Raw genomic sequence first — 22,981 nt, forward strand, 5'->3', positions numbered from 1 at the left:
TTTACATTTTATGTCTTTAAACTCATGAATTTATGTATTTTAAAATACATTCACTGTAGCACTAAAAGCTTATTTATATTAAATAAACAACAAAGCAATTTTAAGCAGTATAAATTGATATAATCTTCTCCCTTTCCACCTTATTACTGTGATACAGTGACCTTTAAATTGAAGCTTTGGAGTTATGATAATGTAGATGGTGGTGTCAGTGATATAATTTTAAAAATGTTTAATGTCAATTCTCCCTCAAGGAGTAAACTGTGTATTGGGAAATGAGTATAAGGTTAAAAGTGGAGGTCAAAGCATAAGTACATCAGCTCAGTCATATTAATAAACCCATAAACTAAGTTAGCTGATAGGTAATAAGCAGGAGTAGATGAAACTAGGGAAACGTAGATCTTCAATTATCAGTTTAAAGTACCCCCTAGATCCCCAGTCTGACTGCTTGTTGAAAACCTGCATTTGTATTGACTAAAAACCAACAAATATATTTTACTTATTTTACAAGCCAGCATCAAGAATATTCCAATTCCTGTTAGGTCTGAATATAATTTCAACCATTTTTAAGACAACATAGTCTTGAAAGTATTTAAATAGTTTGTTTTGTCTGCAAATGTTTTAAAAAGCTATTAAATAAGAACTTAGTGGAAAATACAGGAAAAAAAATCCTTTATATGTTCAAGTACTACTGTATCCTAGCTCTTGGAATGTTATACAGATTATAACAGGCACTGAGTAAAATGGAATCTATTGATAATTTTCTATGATTTTAATTTTTCTATATAATTTTAGAAAATAAGGATAGAAAGAGGATAGTGGTTAAGGTGGTTATGCACATGAATAAATAACCTGGGCAGAAATCACTATAAAAATGATGGTGTAGGGATATTAGCTTAAAATTTTCTTTCTTTGTAGTGTCTTTATCTGGTTTCAGAATTAGAATAATGCTGGCCTCATGAAATGAACCTGAAAGTTTTGCCTTCTCTTGAATTTTTTGGAAAATTTTGAAAAGGATAAATGTTATATCTTCTTTAAATATTTGATAAAATTCACCAATAAAAGCTACATGATCCAGGATTTTGTTTGTTCGGAGTTTCTTTAATCACTACTTAAATTCTAGTAGTTGTAATGTATTTATTCAGGTTTTTTATTTCTTTCTGATTCAGTTTTCAAAGATTGTATATGTCCAAAATTTTATCTATTTCATTCAAATTGCCCAAATTTGCATATAGTTTTTCATAATATTTTCTTTTTTAAAAGAATTTATTTATTTATTTTTAGGCAGAGAGGAAGGGAGAGAGAAAGAGAAGGAAACACCAATGTGTGGTCACCTTTCCCACATGCCCTGCTGGGGACCTGGCCCACAACCCAGGGATGTGCCCTGACTGGGAATCGAACCAGCTACCCTTTGGTTTGCAGGCTGGTGCTCAGTCCACTGAGCCACACCAGCCAGGGCTGTTCATAATATTTTCATATAATCCTTTGTATTACTTTGGAGTCAGTTGTTACTTCTCTTTCATTTCTGATTTTATTTATTTGGGTCTTTTTTTTCCTTGGTGAGTCTGTTTAAAGGTTAATCAATCTTGTTTATTTTTTCAAAGAATCAGCTCTTGGTTTTATTTTTCTTTAGTGAGTTTTTGTATTGTTTATTTCTGCTCTGATATTTAGAATTTCCTCCCTTTCACTTACTTTGAGCTTTGTTGCTTTTTTTCTAGTTCCTTTAAATGTAAAATTAGATTGTTTACTTGAGATTTTTTTTTGTTTCATGATGTATGCCTGTAATGCTGTGAATTTCTCTCCTAGACTGCTTCTGCTGTGTCCCATTGACTTTGGGTTGTTGTGTTCTCATTTTCATTTCAGGGTGTCTTTTGATTTCTTGTTTGACCCCATTGTTTACCCATTCATTATTTAGTAACATGTTATTTAGCATCCATATCTTTGTGTGGTTTTCTTTTTTTTCTTGTGATTGATTTCTAGCTTCATAACATTGTGATCAAAATAGACACAATATGATTTCAAACTTCTTAAATTTATTAAAAGTTGTCTTGTGTGTTAACATTTGGTCTATCCTAGAAAATGCTTAAGCAAATTAAAAAAAAAAAAACGATAGACACAAACAACATGTTTTTGATTACCAGAGAGAAAGTGTGGTGGGGGGAAAGTACAAGTAGTAAGGGAGCATACATGGTAATAAAAGATTTGACTTCAGGCCGTGAACACACATTACAATGTACAAATGATGTATTCTATAATTATATATCTAAAACCTATATGATTTTATTGACCAATGTCATTCCCACAAATTCAATAAAAACATGATGGTACAGAGAAAAGGAAAAGAGGAACAGAAACAAAAGAAAGATTTATTTTTCTGAAAAGTTCCACATTATCTTGCAACTTGAAAACTGTCTTTGACTAGAAAGTACTTATACTGAGTCAAAATTGACTTGAAAGATAATCTTATGAATACTGTGAACAAAAACAATAAATTTGATTAAATTGGAAGCTGATCAAAGGAGGAGAAGTTTTTAAGTTAAGTCAAACTATCTGAACTAGGACAATTGTATTTATTTTAGAGGATACAAGACTAGGAATTTTGAGTCCAAAACTAATATCATGACTGCTTTAGAATTAAAGTCTGAAAAAAATTCCTAGAAGATAGTGTCAGCTGCTAAGAAAGAGAAAAAAATAGGTTGGTCGGAAATAAAATATTTTTACAAACTGAAAGTGTAGCATGAAAACACACTTATTGGTAAATTATTGGATTTATCAATAATGTTTAACCTATTTCCAAGTTATATTATTCCTTTTTTGGAGCTTAAGTAGAAGTAATTGATATATGTTCCGTTGAATAGAGAAATAAAATAGTAGAAACTTGTATGAAATTAAAGAAGATATATCAATGCTATTTATCACCTTCTTGCATCAAGCTCAACACAAGACAGGAGGATGGATGTTTTCATTCTTAAATAGCAGTCTGCCCCTCAATAAGGAGTGATTTATACAAATAGTTGAATGTTTCTGAGTGCTAGAATCTTGGAAGCACAGAGTGACAGTAAAATCCATTACTTAAATTTTCATTTTACTTCAACAACTGAAATTAATTTGCTCAAAGAGTGCACAATATCATCTTTATATTTTATTCCATGTAATTTCATCTTAACATTTAATTAATCTTTTCTAATAGATAGCAGTAAGATGAAAAAATGACTTAATTCTCTTTAACAGTGTAATTCAAAAAAACTTGTACTTGATGTGTAATTGTCTTATTAAACTAAATATAGATGATAATATTTTGCTTGATTTTAAAGCCAAGAAAATGCACTTTTAAAATACCCCAACAAATTAAAAGAAAAAGATACAAATTTTGAAGTTTTATGTTGTTTCCTTCATCATAATTTTGTGTGTGTAAGAATACAACTAACTAATTTAGTGTCATCTTCTCTTGAGATAAACCTTCTGTATTAAAAAAAGAAAACAAACAAAAAACAACAAAAACCCTGCAACAGTTGTTATTTAAACTTTTTAAGTTCATATTTTAAATCTTAGAGAAAAAAGGACATTTGTTTAATATCTGATCACTAAACCATAACACATATTCCTGATGTGCTCTATAATAGAAATTAGCAAACATTATGGATTCAATGACTGGACTTGCTTTTTGGGAAAAAATACTGTTTCATAAAATAACTTTAACCAATTTGGATTAGAGAGCTATTTATTTCTAAGTAAATGTTTTGTTTTGGTTTATGATTTCACTTGCTCTGTAATAGTTGTGGTAGCAAAGAAGTTGACTTCTATAATGTTGTCATCCATTCACATATTTTTCATGAAAAAAAACACAAAAGAACCTCATGTAGGATACACATTCCTTCTTCACATTCTTCTTAAAATTGCTATTAAAACTAAATGAAACAAAAAAAACATTTTTATCAAATACTATTTGCTTATCATAGTGAACTGTCAAGCACATCAATTAAAAACAACTCCCCTTGCCCTGGCCAGGTGTCTGGGATGGTTGGAGCATCATCCTGTACACCAGAAGTTTGCAGGATTTGATCCCCACTAGGGAACATACTTAGGTTGAAGATTCAATTTTTGATTGGGTACCTATGGAAGGCAACCAGTTGCTGTTTCTCTCTCTTTCCCTTCCTTTCTCTCTGGAATCGATAAACATATCCTCATGTAAGGATTTAAAAAAAAAATAGCTCTTCTCTCAAGATATTTAAAAGAATCCTCCTTGTCTCAACCATTTTGCATAGAAAGATCTCTTTATGTTTGCCATAGAAATAAAACTGGTGGTTACAACAAGGCATCATCAAGTAACATAGCAGCAGTCTGAATCAGCACCTTCAACAAACACTAGATTTGTTTTACTATGTGTAATAGCAGTCAAATGTAAGCTTGTTAATTCACTCAGAGATCTTGCTAATATTCTTATTGTTGTTTTTTTTTTTGTTTGGGTAGAGTTTGCCCAAACTGGTACTTGACAGTGATATCACAAGCAGGAGGATGGAAGCCAAGCTGGACTGAGGACCAGGTGAAACTGGCTTGGTTATGTACCAACAACACTGCTGCTTTTAGGACTACAACAGTGTGTCCATGGCAGCTGATATTCCTTATACATGGACTCCTGGTCATGTCCACTCTCTATAAAAGTCAAAGATATGCTCAAAATCCATTCACTTATGATGTCTCGATTGCCATAGGTAATAGAGTGTATTATCATAATAGAGAGTATGGTAGAAATGTCCAGACTAGTTTCTGAGAGGGTATGGCCTTTGAGTTATAAATGAACAGGTATTAGTGACACAAATTTGGGAGGTGTTGAGTGAGGGAATAGCCTTAAAATATTAATAGATATTTTTTAAAAAATAGCACAGGGAGTTGATCAGTCTTCAAGACCATGTGTGGTGAGATGAGGCTGACAAAAGAGGCAGGTATCAGAATGCACAACTTGAAGGAAAGTTCTGTCAGTTAAGGAACTCAGTTTTTATACTAGATAAGATAAGGAATACTTGCAGAGTTTTATCTGGAACGTGCCAGAATCAGATTTGTTTTCAAGATGTTTATTTCGGCAGTTGTGAAGAAAATCTATCTGGTGAAAACAGTAATGCAGGCAACAAAGAAAATTAAGAGACTTTTGTAGTCACTCAATTAAGAAAAGTAAGTATCCTGGTCTAGGACATTAACAGAGCCATAGAGATGTTGTGCATTTGAAATATTTTGGAGGCTAATTGAATTCTGTGAATATAATAGTGGAAAGAGTCCTAAGTGTCAGTTTCTCCCCTGGGTAGCTGAATTGATGGGAGTATCTATCAAGATGCACAGTAGAAACAAGTTAAGAAGAAAAATGAACATTAAGTTTCTAAATATTGATTACAAGGTTCCAATAGAAAATCTGGATAGTGACATCCAGAAGCTAATCGGGTCTACTTGCCTGTGGTTCAGTAAATGGTTGTGGGCTTGAATACTGAAATGAGGAATCAGCTGAGTGTAGGTAGTAGATGAAATAAATGAGAATGGGTAGAAAAACGTGAGAAAAATATATAGTATAAGAAGAGTAGTGAGCTAAAAAAAATAAACAGAGAGTAATAGCATTATTTAATGGGTTATGGGAGTAAAAGAATCTGATCAAGATAAAATGAGGGATTAATCCAAGAAGCCCTAGGAGACTGAGGATAGTGTGGCAACACAATAGTCATGGGCGTAGAGATTTTATTAAGTGAACATCAGCTGGGCAGAAGAGGACATGCTAAGAAATCCTAACAAGTAGCACGTGGTTTACAACAGTAGGATGTCACTGGCAAACAAACTGGTGAAAACCTGGTGTGATTGGCAGAAGAGTTACTGCAAAGTAAGGAAGGGAGATAAACAAGTATATACTACTTTTTCTAAAAATTTGATTAAATTGGTGCAGAGGTAGGTTGTACCTAAAACTTACTATAAGGTCAAAGCAGGAAAATAAATTAATAATGATGAATCAAGCGTGGGTAAATATAGAGCATGAAAGAGGGTGGAGATATCCAAAGATATAAGACCAACAAGGATGTCAAATATAGAACCATTTAACGAGATTTCTGAAAGTAATAACAAAGGCATGCTCTTTCAGCCATATTTAGTCTTTTATATATTTTGTTTGCTTATTATATTATATATCTACACAGACATTTTTAGAGACAAACTCACCTATCATATGTTCATTCAGAGTTATGATTTTAGTCAATAAATATAATCTTAGAAATATAATGAAACAGAAAATGTATGCTTAATTCTAATAATTTCCAAGCAGTTCTTTAAAATGTGGGAAGAAAAGAGAAGAGCCATAAAAATGTGCTGGGGAAAAAGAACCATACATCTTTTTAGAATTCAAATACTAGTGAGATATTTTGCTTCAAAAATACTGTTGAAATATTACACAAGTTCATATAAATATTTAACAGACCGGCTGATGTTGTGTATTCAAGTTTAACTAGTAGCTTTCCATCCCCGCAGTCTTTCCACTACTGACTGCACTAACACCTCTTCTACTCAATTCTGAAATAAAATGTACATCGGGTTTTCTTAGTGGATTGTAAACATGTTCAACGGCTGTCTGGGGTGAGGATGTGTGCATGGTGCAAATTGCTTTTCAATATTTGTATACACATACAAGTAAACCTCCCCTTAGCCATCCTCCTCACACAACTTTATATTAACCTAATGATCTGACTATAACAAATTGTCAAACTGCATTTTGCTGCCAAACCATTTTACAGTTAAGCTGTTGCTTTGTGCTTGCTCCTTTTTATTCAGCCAAATAATTTGCTTCTCAGTTCCATGGCACAGTAAAAAGTGATACACAGGGATTTAGAATGGATGTAATCATGTACACAGCAAGAAAAATACCATCAGTTTATTTCCAATGTATTCTACTATGCATATTCTGCATTTAGTGCTAGAATTACAGCTTTATTGAGAAAACATAAAATAGATTTATCATTGCTTTCCATTCAAGATAATATTTGTAAGTATATTATGAAAATTCACAATGATAAATTTTGAATAGCATTTCTCTGTTCAAAAAATGTTTTATAACTATTAATTCCACTGCTAGATGAACAGCTTTATAATTATAAACTAATAATATGTGCCATCTATGTACTTCAGGTTTAATTTTTAATTTGCTGTAAATGGCATTTGATCACAAAAAGAACATAGTCCTTCTCCTCTGAAAGGAGCACCGTAAGTCACAGTCACAATGCTGCGGCTGCGCAAGAAAACACAGGTAATGACAATTATTTGATTTTTGTAACAACCTTTGTTTTATGGGTTTCTTATTCTTAAAAGTTACTACAGCCATTTAACTATTTTGTATTTTATTTAATACTATGTTAACTTCCTCTACCTTTTAACTACATAAGATACTGCATCAACTAAATTATATTTCAGTTAGCTTTTCTTACTTATTCTATATAATTCTCATAGTTCAGATTTGGGTTCAGATACAGTTTCCAATTTATTAACACTTTAAAATATATTGTCTGTTACTTTTTCCCCAATAACTATGACAAGATGGAATTGGTTGGTTACAGTCATGGTTTCGGTGACTTCTGAAAAGGCTGAGACCAGAACAAAGAGCATCATTTTTCAGGGGGTCTTGTTTCATGTTTCTCATTTCTTAGGTCAATATATTTTTTTATGAAGGGTTAGTTTGTTCTTGGAACTGTTTGATAACATATTCGCTGTTCCCAAGGAGCTAATTCTTTTAAAGGCACTTGTTCTCAACAAGTGTTAAAGCTCAAGACTATTGTTTTTAAAATAGTGTTCCAACTTTAAAATATACTATATTATAATAATAAAAGTAATATACATGAATAAAGCATTTCATGGAAATATGAGGTAATCTTAATGAGAATAAAAATTTTAAGTATAACAGATTTCCAATCTAGTAGTTATGTTTTCTTAATCTTATAAATTAAAATTCTGTCACTGTTTTCAGGCAAAAGGTGTTTTTAAGAGCTCGTCTTTGACAAGAACTAATTAATATTGCAATTAGTTATTCCTCTCTTCAGTAGATTTTATTCTGGTCTTTAAATCCATGGTTAATTTGTTCATCAGAAAAAATTACATTTCTTCATTTTGTTCCATGTTGCCATGTTCAACACTGACACTGTTCACCAACCTTCGCTCATCAAAGCCTTCTTTCTTCTCTCTGTTCCCCTGCAGTAGCCTTTACTTGATTTTTTCTCTTTGTTTTCGGTTTTCTCCTCAATCAGTTGTGCAGTCTATCAATGAGAAGATATAATCAGAGATAAACTGGCCTCAAAGAATTCAAATAAACAATGAAAATTTTCAAATCCCCTCTCTTCCTACTTATTTAATGAAGACTCCCATCCATTACCACACCTCAGATTCTTAGGCTATTCTCAAATACATCTTTGCAGTCTCAACTCCTACCTAAACTTCCTAAGTGTACCCAACTCCACACTTTTGAAAAAAAACACTGAGAGCTTGAGGAGTGAGTCTTATGCTGGTAAATTTTTGAGGCCTTATTTAAATCTCTTAACATTTCAGTAATCTTTTTCCAGTTCTCTAAAAATGAAATTAAACTACATTTCCATTGAGATAATTTATAATTCTAATATTGTATAGTACTACAAATTACTTCTTTTTTCCTCCTTCCCTTCCTCTTTTTTCTTTCTTTCTCCTTCTCTCTCCCAACCTTCCTTCCTTCCTTCTTTCCTTCCTTCCTTCCTTCCTTCCTTCCTTCCTTCCTTCCTTCTTCCCTGAATTTATTGGAGTGACATTGGTTAATAAATCATATAGGTTTCAGGCATACAATTATATAACACAGCATCTGCATATCATATTGTGTTCACCACCTCATAAATTACTTCTACTTGTTTCAAATGTGCCATCCTCTTTTCAACATAAATCACTTTTTTTCTTGTCAGCTAAAGTTACTGTGATTTTCATCACATATGCAGTTTATCTCTTTCTTGTTCTTTCCTAATCTTGAAATTTAAGTAGTTGCCTGAATAAAAGTAAAAGGAATTCTATTATCTTTATTACTTTGGGCAAAATTCAAGATGTTATTCAACATTTAAAACAAAAATATAGTTCTTGAATGATATAGATGAGACCTGCCAGATTAGAGTTGTATATATTATGTTACAATGCTCAAGAAATGCAAATTGGTATATAGATTCCATTATCTCAGAAAGAAAATAAGATTTTGGCCTTTAAGTTTTCAACAGTCTTTTTAAGCATATGGTTCCATAAGTCAGTATGTATAAAACAAGTCTAAATTTGCAAAGTAAGGCTTGACAAGAAATGAGGATGGAGAACAAGGTGGAAGTAAGATAATGAAGGACTTTATGTATCCTATTAAGGGGTTTGAATTACATTTTACAGAGTAGGGGTACCCACTAAACTAATTTACGTAGAATCATTATATGATCATTTCCATTTGAAACAATTAACTTTTTGCATCAGTGAAAAGCTGAATTGAGGAGAAAAAACTCAAAGCAGGAGGACAATTTATGAGACTTTGCTGAAACTCAGATATGGGATGTCAAAGGTCTATCTAGGGCCATGACAGTAGAGGAAATAGACAAAAAGTGAAAACAATACTGCAGAAATTTTAAAGATGCATTACTGACAGGGCATTTTCATGCCAAAATTATATGTAAGGAAAAAGGTGGGCTGGAGGGAAGGGGGATAACCAGTATTATGATTTGAGCAATAGTATGGTAGATGACGGTGCTTCTCATAGAAGCAGTGTGTAAATAAAGAGAAAAATAAAGAAATAACTAGTTTAGTGATTGTGAATTGCCTATGGGACATGTAAGTACAGGGCTAGAATAGGAAGTTAGCTCTATGAATGTTCTATGTGTATATTCAGTAGTTACAAAGGGGTATGGAAAAGCTAAGTAGTCTAAATTGATGCTCCTCCCTGCACCTCAGTAAAAATATACCCATTTGTTAGATTTCCACAAAGTGTCTCCTATGTACATGTTTCCTAGGCTTTAATAAAGTCAAAAGAGATAACCTGACAAGTTCTGACTTTCCTGCATATATACATTTTCTGTCTACTAGAAGAAAGCCTAAAAACAAAGTAAGTTCTGATTTCACTCCACTAATCTCAAACTTGTCCACAGGGTTTTATATTTTTAGAGAACTATACCTAAGAAATGAGATGGGACTGTTGGAAATATTATAACATAGGCAGAAAATATTCTATGCCAGTGTTTGATAAACTTTTTCTATTACACAAGGGGCCAGATAGTAAATATTTTAGATTTTACCCCCAGCCAGATGATCTATTTACAACTACTCAAATCTGCTCTTTGTAGAGATAAAATATCCATAAATAGTGCACAAGTAAATAGGTGTGGTTGTATTGAATATAATTTTATTTTGAAGAAATAGAACCAGCAAATTTTGGTCCATAAACTATAATCTGCTTGACCTCTGTCCTATGTGATTCAGTGGTCATAGACTCATCAAGACTGGAGGACCTACTTAAGTTTTTTGGGATAATAAACAGTATTTGGTAGTGAAAGTGATCTTTACTCTAATATAGGATTACCAGAATGTAAAATCACTATAATATAACAAATAGAGATCTGCTTTTTCAAAGCAGATAGCATGTATGGTTAGAAAAGAAAGGGGATTATATTGCATTGTCACCAAAAATATCTGACTGTTATACTTCTTAATCCTAGAAAATAGTCTTTCAGCTTCCATGAGGAGTATCAAAACCTTAGTTCACAATTCTTAAGAAGGATAAAAAGAGAATAATTGTCTACAAGAAGCTACTTTAGGAATAAGAAAGTAATGTATTCTTAATAGATCATTCAGAATCATATTCAGTTCTTACATGTGAGTGGGATGAGAGAAATTATCTGTGATTGACCTAAAGAAAGTTGTCTCTTGAATTTATGAAAATTAAAGTTATTTTTCAATACTACTATAGCACTTAGTGTACCATTATGTAGAAAGATTTAAGTATGTTTGACCACATAGTTCTCATTAAAATTAAGCATTAGGTACTTAGCATTCTCTTCTACTACAACAGAGCCATCATACATTGAAAAGAAATATAAAGAGGCTGAGGTATCTTTTTTATACACTTTTTCACTTTTTTTTTCTTTTATTGCCAGGGAAATGATTCCTTGCCCCTTCTCTATTTAGCTTGCTGGCTTTTTTTCTCATTCCTCTTCAGGGAAATGAATGATGTGTCAAAGTGTAAGATGCATAGGAATTGGACCAAAAAAGGAGAGTTATTATTAACATTCAATTGTTAAGTTTTGCACTGTATTTATTTGATTCGAAAAGGAAAAGGATACTTAGAATTTAGCTCATATCCATGGTGGACTTTTTTTTTACTTAATGATATAATAGATTTTAATTTAATTTTATTTCCTGGGAATAAAAAATGTGCATTTTTAAACAAAAAATAAAAGTTTCTATACATTTCCATTAAAATAATCAATATGAAATATCTTTAAACCTAATTAAAATGTATATTGCATATACATAATCACTTATGGTGGTTTATAAAAGATATATATTTGAAAGGATGGTAAAAATTATTTCTAGTCTTCACTAATGTTGCTTTAAAGATTAAAAACGTAGCAACTTTATTTTTTCTCTTCTTTTTTATTACTTAGCAAGTAAGACAAAAGTCATCACAGAGAAAAGAAAATGTTAAAATGTTCTCATTTATCACTTGTAAGGGTAAGGTGTTTCCTACTCTTATTAAATGTTTAATGTAGCTGTTGGCAGGTGTGTATAATGAACTATGTTCCATGCCTGTGAGACTGCTAATATAACTATTTCTCATTCACCTATTGTGAAGTGTGGAAAATTGTCCCTATTTTTTGAAAATTCATTATAGTACTATTTCCTTATAGTTAAGATTGCTCATAGCATGCATTGGTTTTAAGATTTGTTCAATTTTATTTGCTTTGAGTGAAATGGACATTTTCCTTGGTTAAGGAGAATAAAACTTAGCCTCTGGGAAATTTTTCTGGATATAGAGTTTGGTTATTAAAGGTCAAGTGCATTGGATGGTACTTCTTATTTGAGAAAACTTTATAGGACCTATTCAAGTCTAGAAATTTACTCTAAGGAAATTAAATGTTCTGTTGTAGCTTATTAAATTCATTCATTTTAGTTTAACCATCCTTATACTATCTTGATTTAATTCCTTCAAATGAATGTTATTCCACCAATTCAAGCTGTGCTCAGATGGAATTAATCAAATAAATATGTATGCTTCAGATCATGGATTCTCAAACTCTGCATGTGTAAGTATAAACTATGTTACTTTTTTTAAAAATCTGTAGCTTCAATCCAAAAGGTTTTTATTTATGAGACTCAACAAAACATACTCTTTTAGAGACCTACATGTGATTCTAATGCAAATAGTAAGCAAACTCTTGAATATAGAAGTATACAAATTATAATAGTAACGAAGACATATTCTCAATATTAAGGACATATCTACAAAATCTCTGCAGCAAGATAGGGAACAAGGTTTTGCATAGAATTTGTACTGAACATGAAGGTAATTTTGAGGGATACTTCTTTTTATTCAGAAATATGTGTCAGTGTTGAAGGTATTATAACACTGATGTTACTGCTTTCTAAAACACTTATTACTAGAAAAATATTTTTCTTTAAACATTTTATTTATTTATTTTTAGAGAGGCGAAGGGAGGGAGAAAGAGAGGGAGAGAAACATTAATGTTTGATTATCTCTCGTGTGCCCCTTCCTGGAGACCTGGCCCACAACCCAGGCATGTGCCCTGACTGGAAATGGAATTGGTGACCCTTTGGTTCTCAGGCCAGCACTCAATCCACTGAGTCACACCACCCAGGGCTAGAAAAATATTTTTTAAGAAGATGTAAGAGCTTGTTCTATAAAGGATAAAAAGGGAAATAATGTGTGGATTTTAAAGTAAACATCCTATACATAAGAATTAATAAAATGTCTATAGACCTACCATAGCAAAAAAGCATAATAATCACCTGTGACACTTGTGAAAAGTGCAGTCTTGATCTCCCATTTGAAACTGCTGATCTAGTTAACCTCAGATTAAGAAAAAGACTCGCATTTGTAACTTCATTCTGTAATGTGGCCCTGAATTGGTTAATTTGTACACCGCATTCTAAGAACACTGTTCAGAGTAAGAAGTCTGAGACTGAGAAGTTTATCCATAAAATACAGCTGATTTGAACATTTGAACTTTACCAGAATAATATTAGGACTTTGTCCACACTAAGAATTCAGTTTTTCCTCAAAAATAAATTCAAAGTTACTTAGTTTATCCTATTAGGAAAAAGTTTCTATATACTTCTCAGATATATGTGAGTGCTCAATAATCATCATAAAATTCTTGAAATAAAAATTTCATATTAAAATTCATATTAATTTTAGTTAAGGTCTAAGAGAAGTATGATTAAAACATAACGCAAAGTAAGTTGAGCCTCCTTAGAAAGAACAACATACCATATATGATGTGAATTAATGTTCTTTTTGTCTCAAGGAATATAGTTCATCAGAATATTTGAACAATAAGAAGTTTGACTATAATTCAACAAGGCAGAACTCAAAAGGAGAAAATTGGCCAGATCACAGGAGAAAATTAGGAGTTATGTTCTCAGTTTCTCAGTTTTCTATCTGGAGCCCCATAATATCACATCTCCATATCAGGTCCCATATTAAATTCTTATTTTTCTGTTTCTCAGAATAAGCTTTCTCTGCCTGTCCATATGAGTTGAAAATACTCGTTTGTAGTCCGTTTTACCATAGGACAATTTTTATGCTCTTTAGAATCATTTTTATTATAAATGTTTTAAAATATGCATTTTAGTTTATATTTTGACACATTTTAACTCAGATATTTCCACATTTCTTCAGCCAGGAAATTAAACATTTATGTATTGAAGAAACATTCATTTGGAATTGACAATGTTCTTGTCATCCATCATGAATTTGGAAGAAAAAAAACGCATGACACCTTGCAATTGAAAAGATAAAACTGAATAGGAAGAGAGCGAAGCAATTATATTACATATGGTAATTTGCATAATATAAAAATATAGGAACATGTTCCTGGGTCTTTGTATGGGGTGAAATGAGACATCACAAAGAAGAACATGTTTGAGGACAAGTGTGAAGGACAAATATGACCTTCTCAGACTGGTAAAACAATATCTGAGGTTGAGGGGAGAGAAGATATGAAGTCAAGTGGATATGAAATATTCTAATTTGTAGGGAGAAAGATAAATTTTGCAATATAAAAAGTCATGAGGTACAAATAGGAGAATGGCAAGGAACTTGATTAGATAAGAAGCCAAAAATAATATTATGAATCCATTAGATAAATCATGAGAATCATACATATTAACCGATACCTTTTTTCTTTTTTTTAATTTTTAGAAAGAAGGGAAGGGAGGCAGAAAGAGAGAGAATGAGAACATCAGTGTGTGGTTTCCTCTCATGAGTCCCCAACCGGGGTCCTGGCTCGCAACACAGACATTTGCCTTGATTTGAAATCGAAACCGGCAACCCTTTGATTTGCAGTCTAGTGCTCAATCCACTGAGCCACACTAGCCAGGACTTGTTCTTATTTTAATCTAGTTTCCATTTATCTTTTCCTAATTCACTGCAATTTTTAAGATATGCCTGCTTCCAACCAAGATGGGGCTATAGAGAGTAAATTTACCTTCCTCACGAGGCAACAAAAGCCAACAAGAGGAATAACAAGAAAATAAATGTATTATTGAAATGATTTTTAAAACACCCAACAGGCAATAAAGGAAAGTGATTCCTGAGCAAAAGAAAACAAATAAGATGAACTCAACACTACCCATAAATGATAGTCTCTAGGCTGAAGAAAGTGAGAGGACAGTAAAACCAAGGTAGCTGGACTTTACAGAGCAGTTTTAATGAGAGAACTCTGCTTGGATGCTGTGTCTCAGTAGATTGAGTGCTGGCCTGTGAACTAAAGGGTCACTAATTTTTAAAGATTTTATTTATTTATTTTTAGAGAGGGAAGAGAGGGAGAAAGAGAGAGAGAGAGAGGGAGAGAGAAACATCAATGTGCGGTTGCTGGGGGCCGTGGCCTGCAACCCAGGCATGTGCCCTGACTGGGAATCAAACCTGCAATACTTTGGTTCACAGCCCAAGCTCAATCCACTGAGCTACGCCAGCCAGGCTTAGGGTCACTGGTTTGATTCCCAGTCAGGGCACGTGTCTAAGTTGTGGCCCAGATCCCTTGCAGGGGGCACAAAAGAGGCAACCACAGTTTGATGTTTCTCTTCCTTTTTCTTCCTCTCTTCCTCTCTATCTAAAAATAAATAAATAAATGAAATCTTTAAAAAAGAGAGAGAGAGAACTCTGGAGACCTCCAGAAACTATCCCACCTCTGAGCATTGATTATTGCTTGTGTGCGAGAGAACTATACAAAGCCTGGGAAGAAATGACCACAAAAAAGACAGAGAAATAGGCCCAAATGTTTCAAAGAGCCAGAATAAGTGCCTATTTCCAACTAGAAAATACAATTATTCATATAGCATTGCATAGAGTAGACAGAAGATTCTTGCCCAAGTAGTAGGGAATTATTCCTAAACTGATAACTCTTTTTTGGCTTTACTTTAACAGCAAGACCTAAGACAAGCAAACTGTTTCCAGGTAAGTTAACCACATCCAAGACAAGTAATCACCAATTTTTAGAGAATTTGAAACTATTCAGCCCCTAACAAGGTAAAATCGCAATGTATTGTCTCTAGTTAAAAATTATAGCCTTATAGGGAACAGATGAATACTCCATATAATAATAAGAAAAGTCAGTTAACTGAAACTGACCCAGAAGTGATATACGAGGTCTGTCCAAAATGTATGCATCTATGTACTATGAAAAACAGAAACATTTATTGAAGAAAGTACAAGATACAAGAAACATTGTACATAGGACAGAGGCCTCAGTCCCCTTCAAAGTAGGCACCTTGGGACCTCACCCAGTTCTCCCAATAGTGATCAACTGCCCCAGCATATTTTCCTGAAGCTCATTGACAGTCTGAAATGTCTTCCCTTTCAAAGGTGATTTTAGTCTAGGAAAAGCCAGAAGTCACAGGGCATCAAATTTGGGCTGTAGGGTGGCTGAGTCACCTGGATGATTTGACCTTTTGCCAAAAATCTCTACATGAGATGTGGTGCTGAGCAGGCCACATTGTCATGTTGAAGCTGCCAATCACCAGTTGCCCATAGCTGTGTCCTTCTGAATCATCTGAACAGTTTCTGTGGAGGAATGTTCAAGCTTAATGCAAAATTTGGTGCAGGCTCATTGCTCCACTTGTTCACTCGTTTTGAATGCAGTTGCCACACAGTACACATGCTCACTCAACAGCGTCTACCACTCCCGATAACTACTACAGTGAAGTTGTCATTGTTCATACATGCATGTTCCAATCCACTCTCCTTGACTGCTGGGTTATATTGATGTCTTGCAAACTGTTTTTCTTATATTAATGATGGCCAGACTCCTCCTGGACAGACTTAGGCTATATAAGAATTAGCAGATAAGTTATTTAGAAAACTTGTTATAACTGAATTTCCTATTATCAAACATTTGTGCAATAGCTAAAGAAAGACTAAAATTGAATTGCTAAAGATGAAAACTAGAGTATGTGAGATGAAAAATTTACAGAAATGTATTAGAAGCAGATGAGACATAGAAGAAAAAAAAACTAGAGTAAACTTAGTAAACCTGAAGACATTACAATACAATCAATCCAAAGTGAAACACAGAAGAAAGAGAAATTTTAAAAACAATAAGCAGAACATCAATGAGTGACATGGTAACTTTAAGAAGCCTAATATGTATATTTTGATTTTAAACATATTAGTAAAAGTAATAGAAGTAAAGAAGAAAAAAGACTTTCTTCAATGAAACTCAAGATCCAAAAACATGAAGATGACTTTAGTACAGCATATCATAATAAAAGTGCTCAAAATTGGTTGAATAAAAGAAAATATTTGAAGTAGTGAAAAACAAGAACACAGATTTTTTACAGTAGAAAAAATAAGTATAAAATTTGATTTCTTATGCAAAATAATAAGTAAAACACAATGGAGCAACTCTTACATACTCAAAAAAAGACTGTCAATCTAGAAATCTACAACTGATAAATATATCAGTTTCAAAAACACAGGTGAAATAAGAACCTTTAAGATCCACAAAAGCAGAAATACTTTATAAAAGGTAAAGGTACATTACAAAAAATCACAGGAAGTACTTCAGGCAGAAAAAATGTGATACCTAAGAGAAATGAGATCTCTACAAAAGCATAAGAAATACAAAAAAAAGGTATTTTCTACATAGTAAATACAAAATATAGTTTTCTTATTATTTAAATTTATTTATAAGATAATTAATTTTATTGACAATAGTAAGATTAATGTCCTAATCTAGAGATTATGACAACTGTAAATGTAAAATATATGACTATGAACACACAAAGTCTAGGATAATAGAAATGACCATGTATTACTGCAAGATGTTTATGTATTGTGTGTTATAATACCTCTTTAAGGGAACCTGTGATAAGTTAAATGAGTAAACAAACCCTGAAGCAACTATCCAAAATTACCGCCCAATAATGCAACTGAAGAGATCAAATGGAATCATAAAAATATGCTCAATTAATCCAAAAGAAGGCATAAAAATTGGAAAAGAGGAACAAGGGACAGATGGACAAATAAAAGTAAAATAGCAAGCTGATAGATTATACTTTAGTCATATCACCAATAATGTTACATTTAAATAGTCTACATACCCCAAGTAAAAGGAAGATAGTGTCACTTGGGTAAAATCCAGACCCAATCAAATGCTTCTCAGAAGAAGCATTATTTATTTTCTATTTACTTAAAAATACTCAAGTATATAAAAATAAAAAAGATGGGGAAATATTGTTTTTGCACTTATCAATAAAAAAAGACAAAAACCTGGGATAGCTGTATTAAATGCAGAAAAAATAAATTTCAGAAGAGAGAATATCCTTTGAGATCAAGTCATCATAAGAACAGAGGGGTCAATTCATCAAAAACATGTCACAAATATATCTGATAACATAATCAAAGAACATATAGTGAAAATGTACTGAAATTCAAGGAGAAAGAGACAAATTCAGGTTTATAATTAATTCAGTACCACTTTTTAATAATTAATAATAGACAGAAAATTAGTATAGGCACACTTCAAAAATATTATTAACTTACATCTTAATTTAGATTTAAAGAAGAGTTCACCCAACAAACAAAAAAAGAATATATATGTTCTTTCCATTGAATTAGGAAGATTTAGCAAGATAATCTACATTCTGGGCACAAAACAATTTTCACTGTCACAGATTCAACTGTAACAAAATATGTTTTCTTAATATAATGGAATTGAATTTAAAAATCAATAACTGAAATTTTACTTGAAAATCCTCAAATAATTAGAAGTTAAATAAATCACTTTAAAAATAAACCATGGGTAAAGGAAAACACAAACTAAATAAATAGAAAAATGTTTTGAGTTGAATTAATTAAAAGATGATTTATAAAAATCTGTGATATGCTTCCAATGTAGCACCAGGGAAGAAATTTATAGCACCATATGCTTATATTTGAAAAGAGTGTCTCTAATAAATAATCTTCATGACTATAAATGCAGAAATTTTAAAGTCAGTTTTTAAAAATGGAATCTAATAGTATATAACAAGGGTAATATGTCACAGTCTAATGACATTTCTCTCAAGATGTGGGTCAATTTACACTTGAAAATCAATTAGTACAATACACCAAGTTTACAAACAAAAAATAACACCCATATAAATCAATTCAATTAGCACAGAAAAAGCAATTAACAAAAACCAGCATCTATTCTTGATTTTAAAATATGTCACACACTAGTAATTGAAGGAAATTTCCTTAAACTGATAAAAGGCATTTATAAATTTTAAAGAACCACAACTAACATCATGCAAATAGCAAAAGACAGAAATTTTTACCTAGACATAAAACCAGAAACAAGTTTTTCCAATCTCACTCTCTTTTTTATATTATTTTTTATTGATTATGCTATTACAGTTGTTTCCATTCTTCCCCCTTTGAACCCCTTCACCAGCACCCCCCACTCCCTTGGGCAATCCTCACACCATTGTTCATGTCCATGTGTCATGCATATAAGTTCTTTGACTACTCCATTTCCTACATTGTACTTTACATCCCAATGGCTATTCTGTAACTACCTATTCATACTTCTTAATCCCCTCACATCTTCATCATTCTCCTAAACCCTACTCCCACCTGACAATCATCAGAATGCTCTCTGGTGTCCATGATTCCATTTCTGTTCTTGATTGCTTAGTTTGTTTTTTAGATTCAATTGTTGATAGATATATATTTATTGCCATTTTATTCTTCATAGTTTTGATCTTATTTTCTTAAATAAGTCCCTTTAACACTTTGTATAATAATAGTTTGGTGATGATACACTTCTTAATTTTTTTTCTTGCCTGGGAAGCTCTTTATCTGCCCTTCCATTCTAAATGACAGCTTTGCTGGGTAGAGCATTCTTCTCTGCGTGCCCCTGCTTTTCATGACTTTGAATATTTTTTGCCAATCCCTTCTAGATCACAAAGTTTCTTTTGAGAAATCAGCTGACAGATTATGGAACTTCCTTATAGTTAACTAGCTGCTTTTCTCTTGCTGCTTTTAAGATGCTATCTTTATCTGAACTCTTGGTTTTTTGGCTATGATGTTCCTTGGAGTGGTCCTCTTTGAATCCATCTTATTTGGGAAGTTCTGCACTTCCTGGACTTGCATGTGTTTTCCTTTCATACATTAGGGAAGTTTTCTTTCATTATTTTTTTCAAATAGATTCCCACTTTCTTGCTATTTCTTTTCTTTTTCTTCTGACACACCTATGATTTGAATGTTGGTAAGTTTGAATTTTCCAAGAGGCTCCTTATACCACCCTAGTTTTCCTTTTTTATTTTAATTGTTTTTCTTCTTGCTGTTCAGTTGTTTTTTGCTTCTTTGTGTTCCATTCATTCATTTGAGTCTTGGTTTCATCCACTCTACTGTTGTTCCCTGTAAATTACTGTTTATATCAATTAGTGTATCCATTTCTGACTGTATCTTTTTTATGCTGTTGTCCTCAACAAATTCCTTGAGCATTCTTATATCCAGTGTTTTGAACTCTGCATCTGATAGATTTCTTATCTCCAATTTGTTTAGTTCTTTTTCTGGAGTTTTGATCTGTTCTTTCATTTGGACCATGTTTCCTTGTTTCCTCATTTTGGACCAGGTTTCTGTGTCTCTGTTTGTTTCTATGAATTAGGCAGAGCTGCTATGACTCCCTGTTTTGGTAGTATGGTCTAATGTCATAGGTATCCTGTATGGTACAATGGCACAGCCTTTCCTATCAACCATGCTGGGTACTTGAGGTGCACCCTTCATGTGAGCTGAGTACATACTCTTCTTGTAGTTGAGGCTTGGTTGCTGTCGTCAGGTCAATGGGAGAGATTTACCCAGGCCAGTCAGCTGCAATGTCACCAACTGACCACCAACCTTTCCCCTCTGTGGAGGGTTAGCTGTGCATAGGGACTGGTAATAGTGCTCTGATATTGTCTGTAGCTGTCCACTGAGTGCACAGGCTCTGGGGTTTCCTGCATGGTGCAGGCCAAGGTCAGCCCCCACCTGTGTGGTCCCCACCAAGGCAAGCCTGCATGGGCTATAAAGCAATCTGAGATGACTGCTACTTGTGCTGGGCTTGGAGATTCCCAGGTGAAGTCAAGGTGTCAATCTAGGCTTGAAGATGCTAGTGCTGGGCCTAAGGTCACTTAGCAAGGGGTACAGGGAATGGGGGATCACTGAGGGAGGTTGTTGCTTGCTTGAAAGGATTTAGAAAGTTGTGTAGCTTAAACCAAGATCTGCCATTTATATGGAAAAGTCACTGTTAACAGCTTGGGGGGGCCCATAATTTGAGTGGGATGAAGTCTCAGGGGGTTCCCTGCCACGTCCTCTTCCAACCATGTTTTTTGACAAGGTCTGAACATGGAAAGAGGGAATTCAAGGAATCCATCTTCCTGGATGAGAGCATGGCATACAAAGGGGGGCGGTAATTTTTCTGGTTATTGCTTTTAATAATTTCCTTGCTAATATTAATCATGGTCTTACTTTGTACCCTGATTCCCATAAGAAAAGGCCATGAGAAGAAAGAGGCTCGAAAGGAGTCAATGATTGATTTTGAGGGAAATTCTGAAGGGACAACTAGTTTTCCCTAGACTATTGAATCATGCCCAAATTGTTTTAAACAAGGTGTTTATAAACCTGAGTAAGAAACTATCCCCGATTGTTCCCATAAAAGAATTCATGAATCAGTTATAATAAGTTGAATTATTGGCGGACTTTCCCATGCCTGTTCCTTACCCATAGATATAAAGAGTCTTTCTAGGAAACAAGAAAAAAATTATGTAGACCCTTATCCACAGCCCAAAGATACCCCTGGGTAGCATATTAGATTATTGGCAAATTATGGTACTCCCCAAAAGGAGCTAATAGTCTCCAGAGAGTTCCAGATCCCCCATTGCTTTATACAGGAGCATATAATGAGGGTGGCATTAAAATGGTCAATAAGGATGAAGTCCAAGTGCGTTATAATAGTCTAAATTTCATGGAAAGGCTAGCTCGAAGCAGATCTCCCTTGTGTTTATTAACTGAGGAACAAAAAGGGTTTACTGTAGCTGAATTTCCTGTTTATCTCTTCTTATACGTTTGTTTTGGAGATTAAAAGGTGGTGGGATTGTCAGATATCTGTATTTCAGGTTTATTAATTCACATAATTCCAATGAAGTTGTATAAAATAATTTCTTGACCAGAGAATAAAATCCCCTCTAGTAAAATAGCCCCTGAATGTCTAAAAGTTGTTGGAGTAACAGACCCGCCTTTACCTTGAATAGGAATACATATCAAGTAGAATTAGACAGGCAAAGAAATAAAAAAAGCTGGTTAACTATTATAAATTAAGCGGGTAGAAACAGTTACCAGGGAGTTAGAGTTCATGGTACATAGAGAAATATTTTAGACAGAAAAGGTAAATAGGTAAGTTAGACATCACAAAGGCCTTATAATAAATTTCCTATAACCTCTATTCAATTTAGCATATCCTTTTGCCCCATGATAAATTCTGAGAATTTTAATAAACAGTAAGACATTCAAACTCTGTACATACAGCTATTTCTAATTGTCTGATTTATGGCTCTCCTGGTTACAATAATCTTTGTTTAATATAACTGAATCTATGGGAATTTTTGTACTTTTCCTGGTTACCTTTGTATTAATTTTTTTCTGCTTTATCTAATCGCAAATGTCAATCACTGCTAAAAATGAAAGTATAAAAACCTGCTTATACTTGCAATAAACGGAACATAGCATCACTGTCCTCCGAGGCGTCTTGTGATCTGTCTCCCTTCACCGACGCCTTACCCACCTTTCAGGAACCCCTGGACCTAGCTGCGGCCGAACCGCAGCAGTTCCCAGGGTGGATCAATCAGTGTGAACCAGGTTGATGGAATCCCATATGTGGTACCCACCCACGAACTCTGTGGCTCTGTGGTAGGAGGGCTTAGAAAAAGCACAATGGCCCCTGCCTGCAACTCTCTCAGGGAGGGAGGTGTCCCCCAAGCTCTCACCCTTCAATTTCTCCATGTATGGCACTGGTACCTTTCAGGCTGCTCCCTGGTGCTGGAGATCAGAGGTAATGAGTCTCAGTAAGTCTGTGTCTGGGCCCTTTAAGAGGAACTGCTTGGGAATACAGCAGTTTCTTAAACCAATTCAATCCCCATTGGTTTTTGCAGCCAGAAGTTATGAGGACTTATCTTCCTGGTATAGGAACACTGGGTTGGAGGTCCTCATGTGGGGCTGGGACTTCTTGCT

The sequence above is a fragment of the Phyllostomus hastatus genome, unplaced genomic scaffold (assembly GCF_019186645.2).
Source record: "Phyllostomus hastatus isolate PE091 unplaced genomic scaffold, TTU_PhHast_1.1 phas_contig_29, whole genome shotgun sequence".
NCBI lineage: Eukaryota > Metazoa > Chordata > Mammalia > Chiroptera > Phyllostomidae > Phyllostomus > Phyllostomus hastatus.